The sequence below is a fragment of the Peromyscus maniculatus genome, chromosome 3 (genome assembly GCF_049852395.1).
Source record: "Peromyscus maniculatus bairdii isolate BWxNUB_F1_BW_parent chromosome 3, HU_Pman_BW_mat_3.1, whole genome shotgun sequence".
In the NCBI taxonomy this organism is placed as follows: domain Eukaryota; kingdom Metazoa; phylum Chordata; class Mammalia; order Rodentia; family Cricetidae; genus Peromyscus; species Peromyscus maniculatus.
Window position 1 is genome coordinate 86,468,770 of NC_134854.1, and position 20,636 is coordinate 86,489,405.

Below are 20,636 nucleotides of genomic sequence, written 5' to 3' on the forward strand. Positions count from 1 at the left end.
CAGTGAGTCACACAAATTGTAGATAGTATATAAGCCAAAACATTTGACCCTGATATCACATCAAAAAAATAACATGCACAAGCCGAACATGGTGGCTTATGCCATGAATTATATCACAGAGACTGAGGCAGGAAGATGAAGACAAATTCAAGGTTAACTTTATAACCAGCCTCAGCTTCATAGTGAGACATTGGCACTAGAAACACACACACACACACACACACACACACACACACACACACACACACACACACACACACAAAACACGTGGAGTGCATGTCCCAGAGAGAATAAATCCATTAAATATTTCACATAAAGGTAGTCCTCAGAGAGATTTGGAAACACTTCGAGTATATGGGATAGATAACACGTTAATAGCTAACTCAAGTTTTAAAAGAGTGTAATTGTTCACATGGCATAAAAAGGACGTTTATCCCTTATTAGAAGTCACCAAAGAATACAAGCATGGTGTAAGCTGCACTTGGTAATCAGGGGTGGGGTGGGAAGTACTCACAGATTTGCAAGTGCATGTGCACACAGAGGACAGAGTAGAACATTGGGTGTCCTGCTCTGTCACTCTGCCTCACCCCCCTATGACAGGAGCTCTCACTGGATGTGAAGCTAGTCTGGTGTCCAGCAAGCCCCAGTGGTCCTCCCATCTCTGCTTCCCACAGTGCTGGGGTTACAGGCATGCATGGCTATGGGCAATGTTGGGCGTCTGCATGCATGCTGAGGATTTTGAAGACAGGTCCTCATGCTCACATAACAAGCGCTCTTACCTACTGAGCCATCTGCCCAGTCCTAAAACTTGGCAAGTTTTTAGAAACAAACCAAACATCTCAGTTCTCGACGATATTTCCAATGTATTAAGCTTGTGTGCTAAATTTTAATCTTACTGTGTGTTGCCTTTTTATGTGTATACCCATGTATCTGTACAGCCGTATACCTCACAACCATATGTGTAGTGCATGTATAACCAGTAGACAGATGCTGAAGACGGGATGAAACACCAGCAGATCACAGCACAGCCACTGTCCATTGAACATGAAGATCATTTTGCACATTTACTATCCTGCTACAATACAACGTCAGAACTGCTTGTATATGAATGAGAAAACCAGAAGTTGGATCATGGCTTAGTGGTTAAGAGAGCTGGCTACTCTTCCAGAGGACCCAGGTTCAATTCTCAGCACCCACATAGCTGTTCATAGACTCTTATAACTTCAGTCCCAGGGGGTCTGATGCCCTCTTCTGGCCTCCAAGGACAGCAGGCATGCACATGATGCACAGATACTCATACAGGAAAAAAATTCGTAAACATTAAATTAAACTTTAAAAATAAGATAACCTACATGTGTGGAAACTGGGTAAGTACTCTGTCCCCTCCTTTATTCTGTTTTGTGGATTTATTATAAAATGGAATCTTGCTTGATAGGGTAGACTGACCTTGCACTCATGACCCTAACATTCTCCTGAACGCTAGATCTTAAGTATGTACTACTATTCCCTGATCCCCTTTAAAAAGGCTTTCTTTGTGACTTGTGAGGCAAATAACATAAATAATGAGCCAGGTTTTATTGTTTAAAAAAAAAACTAAACACTGTTATATGTCAGTCAAATTTCATTTTAACGGTCCTTCACCAAGTTTTAAACAGTCAGACTTTTACACCAATGAAACCTGAAAGGCAACAATTTCTAACAGTCAATGAGAATTCCTCTTAAAGTGCCTTTCCTTATATCTGATTAGTGGGGAATTTAAGACTTGGTACCTGTTCATGAGAATATGGTCTCTTGAGTTTCCACATTCAGGTCATTTCCTGTCTTATAATCATCACTCAGATAAACACAGAAAAATCACTGCAGATACACTCAGTTGAAGTGATCCTGGGAAGTTCTGAAACCTTGTCAATTCAACTGAGATGTCTAGTCAGCCTGGTTAGATACTTATGCAATGACCTTCAAAAAAAAATTTAAGTCTCACCTCGAAACTTTATTCTCTCTCTCTCTCTCTCTCTCTCTCTCTCTCTCTCTCTCTCTCTCTCTCTCTCTCTCTCACACACACACACACACACACACACACACACACACACACACACACACACATATCCACACACAATTAGTAGGGTCTCAAACTCAGAACTAATGTAAAGTGTCAGGACTGATTAATTCTTTGTTAGAATTGTTCTTGTGCAGTAGAATGGGTTGAACAACGTCCCCGGCTTCCACCCACTCGGTCAGAGCAGCAGGCACCACTCCAGAGTCTTTATAACCAAAAATGACCTAAGGAACTGGGTATGAAGTTCAAGAGGAGAAGGACATCATAGTTCATGTCATGTCCTGGGTTTGATACCAGCAATGAAAGGAAGGAAGGGAAAGAAAGAAGAAAGGAAGAGAAGGACGAAGGGAGGAGGGAGGGGAGGTGGAGGAGGGAGGAGGGATGAAGGAAAGAGGAGGGATTCTTACATGTTTTTGGTTGGGCAGAAAGGAAAGAGAATAAAAATGGCTTCTAGTTAAGAACAACTGGTAGACATTTCACCTATGAACACTCAGGATTATTATAGATGCTCCTTCACTTTAACCCTAGCCATTCTAGAATGACTAAACACAATTCCAAAATGAAAAGATGAAGAATATGAATAAATACAATGAAAAAGATGATAAGAAATAAAATAATAATCAAGACTGTAACATGGGTTATGTAAATAACAAGGGTTATGGAGGCATTCATTATAATAAATATAAGTATAAATGGGCTTGCTCATTTTGAATTGAATTTACTCTAATAACCAAAAGTGAAGAATGTTTATGTAAATCACAGCATCCTGGGCTCCATCTTCGGAGGATAAGTTCAGTAAGAAAGGAGGACTTCTCCTCCCACCCGTGTCCCTCAGGACAATGGCCAGCATCCTGCGGTACCCCATCCACTCTCCATCTAATTGCACAAATAGTGGTGGTATTTCCCAGATTAAACGTGACTGTCACTTTTTAATCATTTATCATTTTTCAACAACTTAACATGATGAAAAAGTACTAAATCAATTCTTCTCACTTTGATAGCAACATATAAGATTTCCTTAGTGAAGCAGAAGTATTTTGTAACAGATCAGAACAAATGGTTTTTTGTCTTCAGAAAACGAAAATAAACAATAAGATCAAGCTAATTTAAAAGATCCCAGTCACAGCAGAAAATTGTCAAGTCTCAGTTTACCTGCCTCACCATTAAGGTCCTATGTTCGAATAAAATATTAGTGAATTTGTGTGTCTATGTTTCTCCTGACTTCTTTTATCACTGTGTTGTATAAAAATAGCTCAATTTTTTCATTTGATTATAATTGTTTATTTAAAAAAAGGAAACAAATATTTTTATTTTATTATTTTTTACTTTAAGTTTTTTATTTATTTTTGTTTTTCTGAGACTGGGTCTCACTTTGTAGCTCTGGCTGTCCTGGAATTTGCTATGTAGACCAAGCTGGCCTCTGCCTCCTGAGTACTGGGATCAACGGTGAGCACCATCGACCAATAAATAAAATAAACCACAGATATCTCTCTCCACTTCAACTTTCCGTCTTACACCCTGAACTGAATCTTGTCACAAAAATCTGGGAAAGATTTACAAAATACCAATACATAGACACACAGATACACATGTGGACATTTATTTTGCCATATAAAAACATAATGTGCTTACTATTCTGAGTCATCATTGCACTTAAGATATACAGGGTGAGAAACTTCAGTTGCCTCTTATAAAACTAAACTTCATTCTTTGCAATATTATTTTATTATTGCATGTATGACTGCACCATAATTTATTTAGCAGATCTCTACTGATGCATGTGTAAGTTGCTTCCAGCTTTCTCCTTGTAACTTAACTGAAAACAACATCTGTGCATATATTTTCTTGAGAGTTAGCTCCTGGCAGATAAAATTGCAACATTGGCATACCCTAGCCAACAGCACGTGCAAGCTAATTCTTGAAGATATTACTAAGTCACTCCAGATGTAAGTTTGCCCCAGTTGGTACTTCCATGGATAGTATGGAGAAATAATTCGTCTCATACAACCTCACCTTGACAGACGTGCAAACAGAAGCAAGCACCCTTTCCTCTTCAGCTCCACCACCATGCACCTTGGTCGTGAGTCTGCTCATGTTATCCTTCCTACCGGAAATGTTTCCTTTGTTGAATAGCTGATATTTAAGTACTGAATATTTGAGATGTGAACCCTGGACAATAAGGTACAACTTGAGCATTAACTATGGCATTTATAACAACTGGACTTTTGTCACCCCATTATATTGAACAGGACGGCTGTAAATTCTAATTTTCAGACTCTATGGTGACTTGCTAGAATGGCTTGGTTGACACACACACATAGATGCAGCCATTAAAGACAATTTTTTAGAAAATAGGTTGCTATTGGTTCTAGTAATATTCATCGATTTCCACTTTCATTCTTTTTTTCCTAAATATAGAATCAAAGAACCTTTTAGCACTTCCTCATATTCCTTAAAATAACTTCAAGATATTTGCCAGACCTTCGGCCAATACCTCCCCCAAATACAAATTTTCAAACCTCAGTAACAAAAGTTACCTAATGATTAGCAATGTAAAAATCAATCCGTCAATGACTTCTTACCTGGAACCAAGCATCGGACCTCTCTTAAAAGCTCCTACAAAGAATCTGGAAGTGGAACACAGGCTGCAGCCGGGGAAGGAATCTTCACAATTTAGGCCCAAGCACCAAGTGGTGGCTCCACGAGAAAGAATTTTCCCTCTGCAAACCAGCTGCGGACACAGGGGAGTTACACCCCCAGCAGAGCTCTGCTGGGATGTATTAATTTACACCCACTGGGCCGCTCAATTAGAAGCCAAAGGCCGAGCCTAGGCATGCAACTTCCACTGGAACCTGACCAGATTTTGTGCTTGCTAGTCAAAACTTTAAATCACGGTGCCTGAGGATTTGCAGCAGGACAAATGAAAGCCTGAGATTTTTTTTTTTTTTTTTTTAGTATGGTTGGTTAGATGATGTATGAGGCCAGAATGTCTCCAACAGACAGTGAACTGGTCCCCTTGAAAACAGTAGGTAGACAGATAACAGAACAGCTGTGAATTGCTGAAATTATAAATGCCACAAGTTAAATGCTTCCACACCAACTTTTTCAAGTATAGTTGACATCAATAAGTAAGACTTTATGGCTAAAATAAAATACTGTATAATGATTGTTCTTTCTCTAAAGCAGCATTTTGATGTTGTGTGTGTTTTGTGGAAAGGAATCCTATTTGTCAGTATCAAAATAGCAAACAATGATGACTTCTTTATTAGTAATTGAATGACTCATATTTGGGGAAAATATGCTTGTAAGAGTAATACTAGTGACTGGAGAGATGGCTCCGAGGTTAAAAGCATACACTGCTCTTGCAGAGTACAGGAGTTCAGTTTGCAGCACCACCTGTAATTCCAGCTTGAGGAGATTCAACACCCTCTTCCTGTCCTCGTTGGATACACACATATGTGGCATACACCCACAGGATACACACACATACATACAAATAAAAATAAAAGACAATAGTAGTATATCATTCAGACTTCATGGCTGACATGCTACATCCCAGAGTTCTTCACCATAAACAGTGCACAATGAACAATAACTTCCAGAACATTAACAAGGAATGGAAGGACGTGTCCTACAAACAATGATTACATTCCAAGCTGCTAGGAAAACTGAGGCAAGATATCACAAGTTCAAAGCCTGCATGGAGTACAGAGTAAATCCAAGGCTAGCTTGAAGAACTTAGTAATACACTGTCTCAAAATAAAACAAATACAAAATGGAAGAGAGAGACTGGAAATAAAACTCAATCCATAGAGTACTTGCCTGGCATTCACAGGGCCCTGGGTTTGATCTTCAGTACTGCTAAAAGAGGAAGAAGGGAAGAGGGGAGGGGAAAGGGAGAAAAGAAACTCACCCAACAATAAGAAAGTCAATTGGTACATATCTCAGCATCCCCGCCAGCTGCTGGGAACTTCAGCAACAGTTGTACATCACTGAAACATAGTTATTACTAGGGCCGGTTTAAGTGACCAATTTCGCACTGGCTTTCTATTCGGCCCACTATTCTTGGTTCTCTTTGTCTCCGAATGCTTTCAGGTTATTTTCCTATCCCGCCTCTTTCTGTGGCAGGAGCTTGTTGCAGTGTGGTAGCATGGCAGAAGGGCCTAGAGCACTCACCCTTAACTGTCCACTTCCGGCTATCAACCTTTAACCACGATGATGTCACCAGAAGCCAGGGCTTCCATGTCTTCCCTTCCGACCTCTCTGCTGTCCTTCTCCATGCATGTGGACCTCCACAGACATTGCTGTTTTCTTACTAGTCAATTACCTTTTCAAAGCTTTACAAAATCCTAGTAGATCGTGTATTACCCATGCAGTGGGCAATTTTGGATCTACTTCTTGTGTGGTATAGTTTTGACACATCATGGAGCACGACCCATAGTATTTCTTGGTCTGCAGATTTGTAACTAATTCTTCCAATGTGTACATCCTTAAAACAAAAATTTCTCTCTTTTCCGTTTTTTTTTTAAAGATGTATTTTGTTTGAGGAGATTGTTTTAATTTTTATTGTTTTATTGTAAATATTTATTTTAAATATTTTCGTACCACATATTTTGATCATGTTTTCCCCTTCCCCAGTGCCTCCCAGATCCTCCCTCGCTACTCCAACTTCATTCTCTCTCTCTCTCTCTCTCTCTCTCTCTCTCTCTCTCTCTCTCTCTCTCTCTCTCTCTCTCCCTCCCTCCCTCCCTCCCTCCCTCCATCTGTCCGTCTCTCTCTCTAACACACACACACACACACACACACACACACACACACAGAGAACAAACAAAAAATTAGTAAGATTATGTATATACCAATAACATGCCTGGTGCCCAGAGAGGCCAGAAGGGGGCAGCAGATCCTCCAGAACTGGAGTTACAGATGCTTGTGAGCCACAAGGAGAGCCCTCAGTTCAGAACCCAGGTCTTCCACAAGAACAGCAAGTGTTCTTTTGTCGTTGTTGCTGCTGTTGCTCTTTGTTTTTAAGATAGAGCCTCACTATGTAGCTCATTGTGTAGACCTGGCTGGCCTCAAGACCCATCTCCCTTCCGAGTGTTAGTGTTAAAGGCATGCACCACCAACCAGCAGCAAATACGCTCAACGGATGATCCCTCTCTCTGGCCACAGCTCCAACCTCCTTTCTTCAATTTTGGAAAGACATTTTTACTAGGTATGGAAGTCTAATTATGTTCTTTTTTTATCTCCCTCAATGATGCTACCTTGTTGCAGTCAGTCTCACATGCAGTGGGTTTTAAAAAGAATCAGCCATCATTTTTTGCTGTTGTTCTGGCTGATTTTCAGATTTTCTTCTTATCACTCATTTTGAGCAACTTGACTATGGTGTGCCTCACTGTTATTTTCTTCTTGTTTCCTGGGACTATGGATTGTCAAGCTTCTTAGAGCTCTCAAACGGTTTTCATAAAACGGAGAAAATCCAGCCACTGTTATTAGATGTTTTTTCTCCACTCTTTCCTTTAAGGACTTAAATTATAAGGATGATAGGTTGTCTGAAGTTGTGCTGTAATGAACTGATCTCAGGAGCACTTTTTTTCCTTTAAGTGTGCCCATGTGTCATTTTGGACAATTTCTTTGTCTCCAGTTCACTGTTTTCTTCAGATGAGTTTAGTCTGCCATTATCTTTCGCACTGCACATTTTACTCCAAACATTAGAGTTCATTCTTCTACAGAAATTTGAGAACTTTCTGGACTGGTGAGAGGGCTCAGTGTGTAATGGCATTTGTCATCAAGCCTGATGATCTGAGTTCAATTCCCAAAGCCTGAATGATGGAAAAGAAACTGAATTCTGAAAGTTGGCTGATATTCAAATATGCTTACCCACACACATACTTACATGCTTATGCTCAGAAAGTAAATAAATTTCCTTCTCCAGCGTCTAGCCCAGACCCATCCTACCTGCCACCACCCACAGGTCCCATGTTCACAGCATCCAACTCCTCCATCCAGCCAGACTTCCTATTTCCTTTTCTGGGGTCCAGTCCAGGTAGTTAGTGTCCCTAACCTCCCATCCATACCTGTTCTCCAGCCCACCATGTCTAGCCTAGGTCCTACAGTGCAGTAGCTTAGCCAGGCCTCCCCTGCCTGAATCCCAACTCATCTCTAGGCTTCTGCCAGGCTCCTCACTACCTATCTCCCAACCTACAAGCCCCTCCCATGCCACATCAATACTTGCCACCCAACCAGACCTATCCCCACACTCCAGGCTTGGACCAGAAGGCACATCCTATACACCAGCTCAGCCCCCTCTGTCCACCTGACTGCATCCCACCCAAGCCATTTCCAACCTCTAGGCCCAGTCTTCAGATGCTCTCTTCTTTCCCAACCTTTTCAGTCAATATCAGACTCAGAGCTAATAAAAGAACACATGCCCAGATCCCAGATCTTTTTTTTTTTTTTTTTTTTTTTTTTTTTTTTTTTTTTTTGGTTTTCTGAGACAGGGTTTCTCTGTGTAGCTTTGCGCCTTTCCTGGAACTCACTTGGTAGCCCAGGCTGGCCTCAAACTCACAGAGATCCGCCTGCCTCTGCCTCCCGAGTGCTGGGGTTAAAGGCGTGCGCCGCCACCACCGCTCGGCCACATGCCCAGATCTTATCACAAAAATACCAACAATATGAAAGACCAAGCCAGTATCTTATTTCTAAAGTTGACCAGTCCTGTAGAATGTTTGCCTATGAGAAATACCTAGATGAATCCCAGGACATAGAAATTAAAAGAAGAATCATAAACTTCATCAAATAATTCAAGGAGTTTGAAGAAGATTCAAAGAAACAACTCAAGGAACTTGAGAAAGAGCTTAAGGAGAACAAACAGCTGAGTGATACCCAAGAAAACATAAACATAAAGCTGATGGAAATGGCAAACACAGTCCAGATTTGAGAAGAGAATTCAATAAAGATATAGAATCATTGAAGAGGACTCAAGCTAAAATGAAGTTGGCATTGAAAACCCCAATAACTTAACTTGAAAATTCAAAGGAAAGCCTTACAAGTAGGAAGAATCAAACAGAAGATAGAATGTCAGGGCTTGAAGAACAGTAGAAGACCTAGATGAAATAAGCAAGGAATATAAAAATTAAAGCAAAAAACAGGAAAGGAATATTCAGGAAATGTGGATCACCATGCAAAAAGATCAAACCTTCAAATAGGCACAGATGAGGAAGAAGACTCCCAACTCACTACCATGGACTAGATTAAATGTAGTTGGTTGTTTTTATTCTGTAGTCTTTGGCCCTTTGCCTTTTGGGGGGGCTCCACATAGCTCCCAAATAATCACACCAGAGGCTTTTTCTTACTTATAACTTTCAGGCCTTTGCTTGACTCTGCCTCCTTTTCTCATTACTCAATCCTCTCTTCCCAAATTTCTCCGCCTATTTATTCTCTCTGCCTGCCAGCCCCAACTATCCTTTCTCCTGCATAGCTATTGGCCATTCAGCTCTTTATTAGACCAATTAGGTGTTTTAGACAGGCAAAGTAACACAGAGTTTAGCAAATGAGACATAAAAGAATGAAACACATCTTTGCATCATTAAACAAATTTTCCACAGCAAAAATAAATGTAACACATCCTCAGCTAATATCTCACAACAAGATCATAGGAAAACTTTCCTAAACTAAGGAAAGAAACACCTATATAGATACAAAGAAGCACACAGAACACCAAATAGACAAGATCAGAAAAGAAAATCTCCACAGCATATCATAAATATACAGTAAGTATGCATGATAAAGAAAGTGTATTGAAAGGTAGAAGAGAAAAAAATATATAAAGTCCCATATAAAGGAAAACCCATTCAGAATAATAGGTGACTTCTCATGGAAACTCTGAAAGCCAGAGAGCCTGGAGCAATGCATTTCAAGTCCTAGAAGACTATGATGACCAGCCTAGACTAATATATCCAGCAAAACTATCTACCATAATTAAAGAAGAAAAAATTTCATAGTATAAGCAGTCTAAGAAATGGATAACCAAACCAAACTTTAGAAAACACAGGAAGCATTATTTCTAGCCAAAAGAAGGAATGAGCATGGCAGAGAGACTGTGGAAAGAGATACGAAACCATCCTTATTAAAACACAAAGTACCACTAGAACACGAATAACACAAAAATCAACAGAATAGTGACCACAATTAATACACACATTTCAATAATAGCTTTAGACATCAATGACCTCAATTCTTCCTTCAAAAAACACAGGCTAAATGAGTGAGTCAAGAATCCAAATTCATCTATCTGTTGTCTATAAGAAACGCATCTTAGTTTTAAAGACAGGCACCACCTTAGAGTAAAAGGATGGGCAAAAGTTCTCCCAACAAATGGGACCAGGAAGCAAGCAGGCATCACTATCCTAATATCTAACTAAATAGACTTCAACTAAAACTAATCAGAAAAGAGAGAGGGACACTTCATTCTAATCAGAGAAAGAGTTAGCTAAGGAGTCATTACTATCCTAAGCATATATCCATCAAACTTAGGGGTGCTATGTTTTATCTAAAAATATACTGCTGAATTTGAAGACACAAATTAATATCATTCCATCAATATTAGGTGACTTAAAAACCACTTTCTCCAATACACAGGTCTTCTGGACAAAAAATAAACAGAAAAACATCAGAATTAATTGACATCATACATCAAATGGATCTAACGGATATCTATAGAATATTCCCACTCAAACACCAAAACAAACAAACAAAATTCCACAATCTACTTAATAGTACAAGGAAGGTTTTCTAAATTAGGCCACATCCTGGGACACAAAACAAATTTTTGCAGAATCAAAAAGATAGAAATCCTTGTATCCTATCTGACCATGGTGCAATAAAACTTACAATTGACAACAAACAAATCTCTAGTAAATGCACAAACTTATGGAGATTAAACTACTTATCACTGACTGATGACTGGGTCAGAGAAGAAATCAAGAAAAAAAAACTTTCAGGAACTAAGTGAAAGTGAAAACAAAACAAAATAAAGCCTCTGGTATACATTGAAAGCAGTCTTATGAGGGAAATTTATAGCTCTAATTGCCTACATTAAACAATCAGGAAGAAAACAAATAAATGGCCAAATGATACAATTCAAAAATTTGAAAACACAAGGACAAACCAAATCCAAACCTAGTCTAAGTCCAGAAATAATAAAAATCAGAGCAGAAATCAATAAAATAGAAACAATGAAAACAATACAAAGAATCAATAAATCTAAAAGCTGGTTTTTTTTTTCTTTCTTTCTTTCTTTTCTTTTTTGAGATGATAAACAAGACTGACACACTCTTGGCCCAACTAAGCAAAAGTAAGAAAGAACGGACTCAAATTACCAGAATCAGAAATGAAGAGAGAAACATTGCAATAAACACTAAAGAAATTCAGAATAATATAGGGGAATACTCTTAAAACCCATACCCCATTAAGCTGGAAAATCTAAAGCAAATGAATGAATTTATAGATTTAGCCAAACCTCTAAACTTAAACAAAAAAGTCAGCAACCTAAACAGACCCATAGCAAATAAGATTGAAGTAGTAATAAAAATCCTTCCAGTTAATAACAGTCCAGAGCCCGATGGGTTCACAGGAAAATTTTACCAGACTTTCAAAGAAAATCTATAGTCAATCCTTCTCCTTAAACTATTCAAAAGAAAAAGGAGGAAGAGGAGGGGGAGGAGGAGAAGAAACAATCCCAAACTCCTTTCATGAAGCCAGTACCAGTCCAGTACCAACACCAGTTAAAGACACAGCAAAAAGGGAAAACTACAGCCAAATATGCCTGGCGAGCATAGAATCAAAATTGCTTATTAAAATACTTTCAAACAGAATACAGATATACTCTGGAAAAGATTATCCACATGACCAAGTTGCCTTTATCCCTGAAATGCAGGGATAGTTCAACATATGCGATGGTTCAACATAATAAACTTCATTAACATACTTAAAAACAAAAATCACAGCCGGGTGTTGGTGGCGCACGCCTTTAATCCCAGCACTCGGGAGGCAGAGCCAGGTGGATCTCTGTGAGTTTGAGGCCAGCCTGAACTACCAAGTGAGCTCCAGGAAAGGCGCAAAGCTACACAGAGAAACCCTGTCTCGAAAAACCAAAAAAAAAAAAAAAAAAAAAAAAAAATCACATAATCACCTCAACAGATGCAGAAAAAAATCTTTGACAAAATCCAACATAACTTTATAATAAAAGTCCTAGATATATGGCCAGAGTGATAAGAGCTATATATGAGAAACCCATAGCCAACATCATCCCAAATGGAGGAAAGTTTTTAGCAATATTACTGAAGTCAGGAATAAGAAAGGGTCGGTCACTATCCACACTCTTTTTCAACATTGTAACCAAAGTACTAGGGGGAGCAATAAGGCAAGAGGTGGATATTAAAGGGACAGATATGGGGAAAGGAGTCAAACTATTATTTGCAGATGACATCGTGCTATACAGATTCCAAAAATCCTATCGGAAAAATTCTAGAAATGATAAACAAATTCAGCCCTTTGGCAAAACACAGAATCAACTTACACAAATCAATAGCTTTTCTATCCACCAACAAAAAACACACAGAGGAGATCATAGGCACATTTCCATTCACAACAGCCTCAACAACAACAACAATAACAAATCATCTAGGAACAAACTTATCCAAGAAAGGGAAAGACTCCTACAATGAAAACTTCAGTCCTAAGAAGGAAGCAATACAGAAAGACACTAGAAAAATAGAAAGATACCTGTTTTAATCACTACTCTGTTTCTGTGAAGAGACACAATGGCCAACACAACTATTATTTTTAAAAAAGCATTTAGTTGGGAGCCTGCTTACAGTTTCAGAGGATGAGTTCAAGATCATCATGGTGGAAAGCAAGCAGGTATGGCACTGGAAGAGTAACTAATAGCTGTACATCCTGATCTTCAGGCGGAGAGAGAATGGGCATGGCATGGGCTTCCGAAACCTCAAAGCTGACTGTTGGGCACTAGACAATCAATTGGTGAGGTCTTCCATGGAGAAAGTCACCTCTACTATTCCTTGTGGACTTTGCTGCTAACATGGCAGTTTCACAAGTAAACTCAGTGCAAAGCATGGCATGGTAGCACATGGCTGCAGTTCCAGCACTGGGGAGGCAGAGGCAGGAAGATCACCTCCTGAAAATCCAAAATCCAGCTTGGTCTACACAGCAAGTATGAGGCAGTTTGAGCTCTCTGTAATGAGAACTTACCAAGATGGCCTTCCCTTCACAGTAGGCCTGCGTTAGGTTCTTTTCCAGGGGTTGAAATTACAGACACAAGTCATTGCACCCAGATGTGGCTACGTAGCCAGGTTGATCTCAAACTCAAAATCCTCCTCTTCCTTGTGTCTCAGTCTCTCGGATGTCCCCAAACCACACACACTCACACAGCTCACTATCACCATCACCACATACCAACACCTCCAAGCCCCACCCTGGAACTACCTTAGACTTAGAGAATGGATATCATCAGAGCAGTAGAAATGTAACTAACACAGCTATAAATAACCAGTGTTGCTATGGAGCCCAGGCTGACTTGGAACTTGAACTGATTCTTTTGCATCAGACTCCGGAGTGCTGGGATTGGAGGTGTGTGTCCAAACTATTCAATGGAGAAAAACAGTCTCTTCAATAAATAGTTATGAGACAGTTAGGTATCGACATAGAGGGGAGTGAAGTTCAGTCACAGAAGACTGTGATTCTAGCTTACTCAGGAGGCTGACGCAGAGGATAATCAGGGACCATCATAAGACAGTTAAGAGCCTGTGTCCAAAAAAAAGCCCTGCCACTACAAAACAACAACAACAAATAAAAACCCAGCACTGGGTATGCAGTGCTTATTCCAAATATTTATACTGTTGGTTGATATAATTATGATTAGATTAGATGAGTGATTTTCACAGGGCTGTGTTCTTTTCTCCTAAGTATGGAGCTTTATCCTCATCCTTGGATTGATTTTTTTTTTATTTTTATGAAATTTGTTGTTTATTTACTGAAAGAAAGAGGTGTGGGAGAGAACATGTATCACAACATGCAAGTGGAGACCGAAAGACTGCTTGAGGGAGTCAACTCTCTCCCTCCACCATGTGGGTTCCAGGAACTAAGCTCAGGTCATGAGGCTTGGCAGCAAATGCCGCTGTCTACTAAGCTCTCTCTTTAGCTCTGCAACTTATGTAAACTTTAATATTTTTCTACTTTCTTCAACAGAAATATATTCAGAGACTAGCTCTCATTTTTTAGAACACGAAGAAGTTATCATTTTGGAACTGGATGTAGTGTCACACACTCTTAGTCCCAGCACTCAGGAGACAGAGGCAGATGGATCTCTGAGTTTGAGGCCAGCTTGATCTACAAAGCAAGTTCCAGATCTGCCAGGTCTACACTGAGAATGACTGTTTCAAAAATGAAACGAAAAGAAGTTACTATTTTTGCAGAATTCATGGTTCTTGGCTTCCAGCCCCAGAAATTGACTCTGATTGACGTTAACAGAAGCTTATCTGCAAAGCGACAGGCCTGAAGAGGTAAGAGTCAGGCTTTTAAAACAGGGAACAAGGAAGCTAGAGGTGGTGGCACACACCGGTCACCTTAGCACCCGGGAACATGGGAAAAGGAAGACCGGAGTTCAGAGTCATCCTCAGCTATGTAAACACCACTAGAGCAGACTGGTCTACAGAAGACCCTGTGTCAAAGAAAGCAAACACCAGCTGCCAAAGGCTTGCCTCACTGTTTTACCTGATGAGACTAGTATCACCCAAGCACTGGCTCATCATCTCACTCAGGCTCAGGCCAAAGATATAAAACTTGGTATGGACAGCTCTGCCCTGACACTTCAAGGTGTAAACCTTTTAGGTGATGCTGTAGCCTTGAGAGTGGGGTCAAAGGGGAAAGCAGTGATTATGAACAGAGCTGGAGAAGTCCCAAAGTAAGAAAAGATAGTGTGAGTGTTCCTGAAATGAACAAATAAAGAGCCTAGGGCTGACACAACATTGCTACTGATGTGGCACACTCCACTGCAAGGAGTGCTTTGAAAGGACCAGTAATGTAGCTGGAGTTATCTCCAGTCCCGCCCAGGCCCAGATAAACACATAGATGCTTATATTATTTAAACTGTTTGGTCTAATGGCTCAGGCTTCTTGCTAGCTAGATCTTACACTTAAATTAACCCATAATTCTTATTTATGTTTAGCCACGTGGCTTGGTACCTTTTCCCAGTTCTGCCTTCACATCTTGCTTCCTCTGTGTCTGGCTGGTGACTCCTGACTCAACCTTCCTCTTCCCAGAATTCTCCTCTCTCTTTGTCCCACCTATACTTCCTGCCTGGCTAATGGTCAATCAGCACTTTATTTATTAACCAATCAGAGCAACACAACACAGCATACAGAGCAATATCCACAACACAGTGAAGCAGCTAATGCAGTGGGAATCAGAATATGCACCATGCTAGCTAGTGATGCTGTAACTGCTAAACTTGAAAAGCAGTCTAAACCTGCAACAAATTGTTCAGATTGCTAAATTTTCTGCAAAGGGAGATCAAGAAATGGGAACACCATTTCTGATGCATTGAAAAAGGTCAGAAGGAAGGGTTTCATCACAGTGAAAGATGAAAAAACACTGGATAATAAATTAGAAGTTATTGAAGGCATGAAGTTTTATAGAGGATGTCTTGGTCACTGTTCTATTGCTGTGAAGAAACACCATGATCATGGCAACTCATATAAAAGAAAACATTTAACTCAGACTTGCTTAGAATTTCAAAGCTTTAGTCCATTATCATGATGGAGGGGAACATGGCAGCATTCAGGCAGACATGGTGCTGGGGAAGTAGCTGAGAGTTCTACATCCAGATCCACAAACATCAGGGGAAAAGGACATGCTAGGTGGGGCTGGCTTTGGCTTTTGAAATCTCAAAGCCCACCTCCAGTGACACACTTCCTCCAGCAAAGCCACACCTCCTAATCTTTTTCAAGTAGTGCTGCCCCCTGATGATTAAGTATTCAAATGTATGAGCCTATGGAGGTCATTCTTATGCCACAAAAGTCCTAGTTCCCCATATTTTGCTAACACAGTAAAAGGTCAGAAATGTGAATCCCAAGATGCCTACCTTCAGTTGAGTGAAAGAATATTTCTAGTGTTCTGTCCATTGTACCTCCTCTAGAAATTTCCAGTACTCACTGGAAGACCTTGTTCTAGGAATTGCTAGGAATGTTAAAAAGAAAAGCTCTAAGTACACTGGTTTTGAACAGGTTAAGTTGGTCTTCAGGTTGCAGCAAAGCATCAGGACTTGGGGACAATAGAAAGAACCAGCTTAAATATATGTCTGTTGCTACTGGTGGTGCAGTACTTGGAGAAGATGGATTGAATCTAAATCTTAAAGATTGTCAAGCTCAGGACTTAGGAAAAGTCAGAGAGGTCATTGCCACCAAAGATGACAATGCTCAAATTGAAAACCGCATTGAAGAAATCACTGGGCGATGATACAGCTAGTGAATATGAAGAGGAAAAGCTGAATGAATAGCTGAAATAGCTGTGCTGAAGGCGGAAGGAACAAGTGATATTGCCATGAATGAGAAGGAAGAGTTATAGATGCCCTGAGCGCTACACTAGCTGCTGTTGGAGAAGGCATTGTTCTAGGAGGGGGCTGCACTCTGCCTTGATGTATTCCAGCCTTCTACTCATTAAAGCCTGCTAATGAAGACCAGAAACTTGGTGTGTAAATTATTCAAAGAGTCCTGAAAAGTCCTATAGTGTCTATTGCAAAGAATTGGGTGTTGAAGGATATTTGATAGTTGAGAAAATTCTGCAGTTTCTCAGAATTGGTTATGGTGCCATTCTTGGAAGTTTTGTGAACATGGTAGGTGTAGGGAGAAGTTTCTCAGTCCCGCCTAGCCCCACACTCCAGATGAATCTTTCTCACCCAGGCTCTAGCAGCCGATCATAAAATAATTACTCAGAGGCTTATATTAATTACAAACTGTATGTCCTATAGCTCAGACTTCTTACTACCCAGCTCTTACATCTTAACTCTACCCATTCCTATTATTCTGTGTTTTGCCACGTGGCTTCGTGGTATTGCCTGTTCTCTCACATCTTGCTTCTCCTGGCAGCAGCTCACAGCATCTGCTCTGACCCTGACTTTCTTCTCTCTGTCTCTCTTGGATATCCTGCCTGGCTCCATCCTGTCCTGCCATAGGCCAATGCAGCTTTGTTTATTAGCCAATGGGAGCAACACATATTCACAACATACAGAAAGACATCCCACAGCAGGTAGGAAAGGAAATCATTGATCCAACAAAGACTATAAGAGCTGCTTTACTGGCTGCTGTGGGGAAGCCTCTCTATTGACTATAGCAGAATCTGCAGTGACAGAAATACCTACGAGAAGGAACCGAGGATGGGCACCATGGGAGATGACATATCTGAATTCTCAGAACAATGCTCTGTCATTCCCTGTAACTGTAGCAGGAAACTTAAGGAAGCTCAAAACAAACTGATCACCAAGAATAACTTCCAAGAATTCAGTTGAAAAAAATGCCTGAAGGAAGGACTGGTCCATCCATCAGTTACTGGTTTCAGTTGACAGTGTACAATTGTTTACTGTTGTCATTGTCCATGCCTATAGATAATTTGTTTTGTATTTTTTAATGAATACATTTGTACATTCCTGGTACTAGGGGCAAGAACCATACCCCAGGGTCCTACTTTCAACTTAAATCACTGAGGCAATTCTACTGCAGTTCTGTTACAGTCAGGATTTTTGTGCCTGCTGCCACTAGATGAAAAGTTCAGGAGCAAATCTCTATAGAGAGGAAGAACAATTATGTACAAAATAAAGAAGTATCCAATTTTGTGACCTCTGTAAGAAAATTTTGTTTAAGTTTTACAAAAAGCAAAAATAAATACATAAGCAGGGCTATGAGGGCAAGGCCATAATACCCAAAGTATTATCCCTGAGCAAGAAGAATTTATCACAAAAAAAAAATTATAAAAGAGAATACTGAGAATGGGAGTGTTCTAGGTTAAAGAAAATTAAATATTCCTTTTTAACTTAATGAACACTATCAAGATGACTGTATGGGTAAAGACACTTGCCACTAAGCCTGACAACCTGAGTTCTGCCCCCAGGACCCACATGGTTGAAGGAAAAAAAAACCAACTCCTATAAATTGTCCTCCACCTCCACACATACACCACAGTACAGGTACACCCTCACATGTACATACAAAATAAATAAATGATGTAATTTTTAAATAATTTCATGATAAATGTATGCAGTGTATAATACTTGATTAGATCCTGGCTTTAAAGACACCAAGGAAGCGATGAAGGGAAGGGAGGGGACAGAGGGAGAAGGCACACCAGGAAGCTATATAGCTCTATAAGGTCATTTGGAGGTCAATTGAGGAAACTTGAATATAAACTATACATTTGAGCCCATTGTTATAGTAATGCTTAATGATTGAGAAGACAGTATTGAGGTTTTGTAGAAGAATGTTCTTGCATTTCTAAGATACATGCTAGGACAGGGGAGCATAAATGTTCATGACAACACTTATTCTAAATGTTCAGGACAACAGTAACAACACACTCTTGAATGAGACATTAACTAAACCATTAGTAAACAAGAAGAAAATAGTTGTGTTCTAAATATTCTGGGTGTAAATGTCTGGCAACCAGAATGGACATTATAATATCCTTAGACTTTTGATCATACTATTGTCCAGAGAATATGTTTTATGTAAGGTGACCTTTTTCAAAAACTTGCTTTCTCAAAGTGAAATAATTTTAAAATGACTTCTTTGCAGTGTAAGACGTAGCAAAGAAATGCCAACCTAGTGCACAAATCTGGAAGTGTGCAGGGCAACATTCCAATTTCTTATTGGTCTCTTCCTTGTTAGTCAAGGATTTTGTGCAATCAAATCCAGTAATAAGCCAGACAAGTGAAGTAACTTGCTTTCTTCAGACTGTGGTTTCTATCATCCAAATAAGGATTGAGAGGAACAAACAAAATCTAAAGAGTCAGCAGCCAGTGCATCTTCAAACTAAATTAAGAAATTCCGTTTTTGGTTCCTGGACCCTGGACGCTGGAGGTAGACCAAACAGAGTTTTCCAGAGAACACCGCTGGATTGAGCTACACCTTTCCTGGACCCTGTAACCTATCCCTTCACTTGTAAGTTACCCCACAAAATAAACCTCCCTTTTAACTACGCGGACTTGCCTTAATACTACAACCAATAAAGCTGGCTTTAAACTCAAAAAGAAAAAAAAAAAAAAGAAATTTCAAGACACTTTCTGACATTGTGTACTGGACTATACACTAAATATTTATCTATCACCTTGTGGTCAAAATGCATGAAAGAGTCAAGAGGAATCAGAAGGAGGCTCAAGGTGACATAAAGACAAACTTTTGTCAGGCGCAGTGGGTGTCACAATCCTGCCATACCAGCACTTGGGAAGCAGAGACAAGATAATCAGGAGTTCATGGCCAGTTTCTGCCACACAGCAAGTTCAAGGCCAGCTAGGGTCCTTGAGAAAATTTCCAAAATAAATTAAACAATCAAACAAAAATTAAAACGCGACTAGGTATGATGGTACAAGGCAGATCTTAGTGAGTGTGAAGCCAGCCTGGCCTACATGGGAAGTTGCAGGTTAGCCAGGGCTACATAGTGAGATTCTGTCTCAAAACATAAAAAGAAAGAAAGAAACATGGAAATGGATAAACTTTACCTACTACTATCTTTTCTAGGTTTGGTGAAACTCTCTGGACTCCTTTCCATTCTACACAAAATAATGACTTCACGCCACCCTTGTATAGATGCACTAGTTACTGATTCACTCTAACATCCTGCCACCAAATAATAGAAGTGGAGAGAGCTGAGCTGCGGTGCCTGGAGTCCACAAATGAGGCTCTCTGGAAGGGCATTTCTCCTGGGGACCCTGACTTCTCTGATTGAAACCTATTCAGTAAGACCATTCGTTCCTGACCTCCTGCCCTTTGACATTGATCTGTCCTAAAGAGGATGCCAATATATTGTGTGTCAAGTTTATTTTGGAAAGCCATAGCACAGGGTCCCCATTTCTATATTGTACACAATGCCTTATGTCAAAGTTTGATAAACATGAAATCACATTCTCAAAGATTAAAAAACAAGTGTCAGTCAGTCAAAAATAGCTGACCACCGTGAGCATCTCACTGGCTGACCTTGAACTCCTCCATGACTCTGAGGTCACTGATATGTCATTAGAAAAAGATTTTCTGATACATCCATGCATGAGATGCTTGCTTCTTTGACTATGATCTTGACATTCGAAACAATTTCAAATTATCCATCTTCAAACAACTACCTTGTGAATAAAAACACAAATCTGCAAAAGAATCTTCCTCTTAACTATGCAATGAACTAATAATTTTCATGTCTTGAAATTGATGTTAGTAGAAATTAAACATGCCTATTGATTGAGACAAAGAGCTGATTTCAATGCAACCTAACAACACTTAGCAAAAGATAAAAAATAAACAAATCCTCC

The 20,636-nt window shown here is 39.8% G+C and overlaps 1 pseudogene; it reads left to right on the forward strand.

Moving 5' to 3' along the window:
* Positions 1–17,633, forward strand: part of LOC121828223 (60 kDa heat shock protein, mitochondrial pseudogene) — a 131,249-nt pseudogene extending 113,616 nt beyond the window's left edge.
* Positions 17,634–20,636: the final 3,003 nt, after the last annotated feature.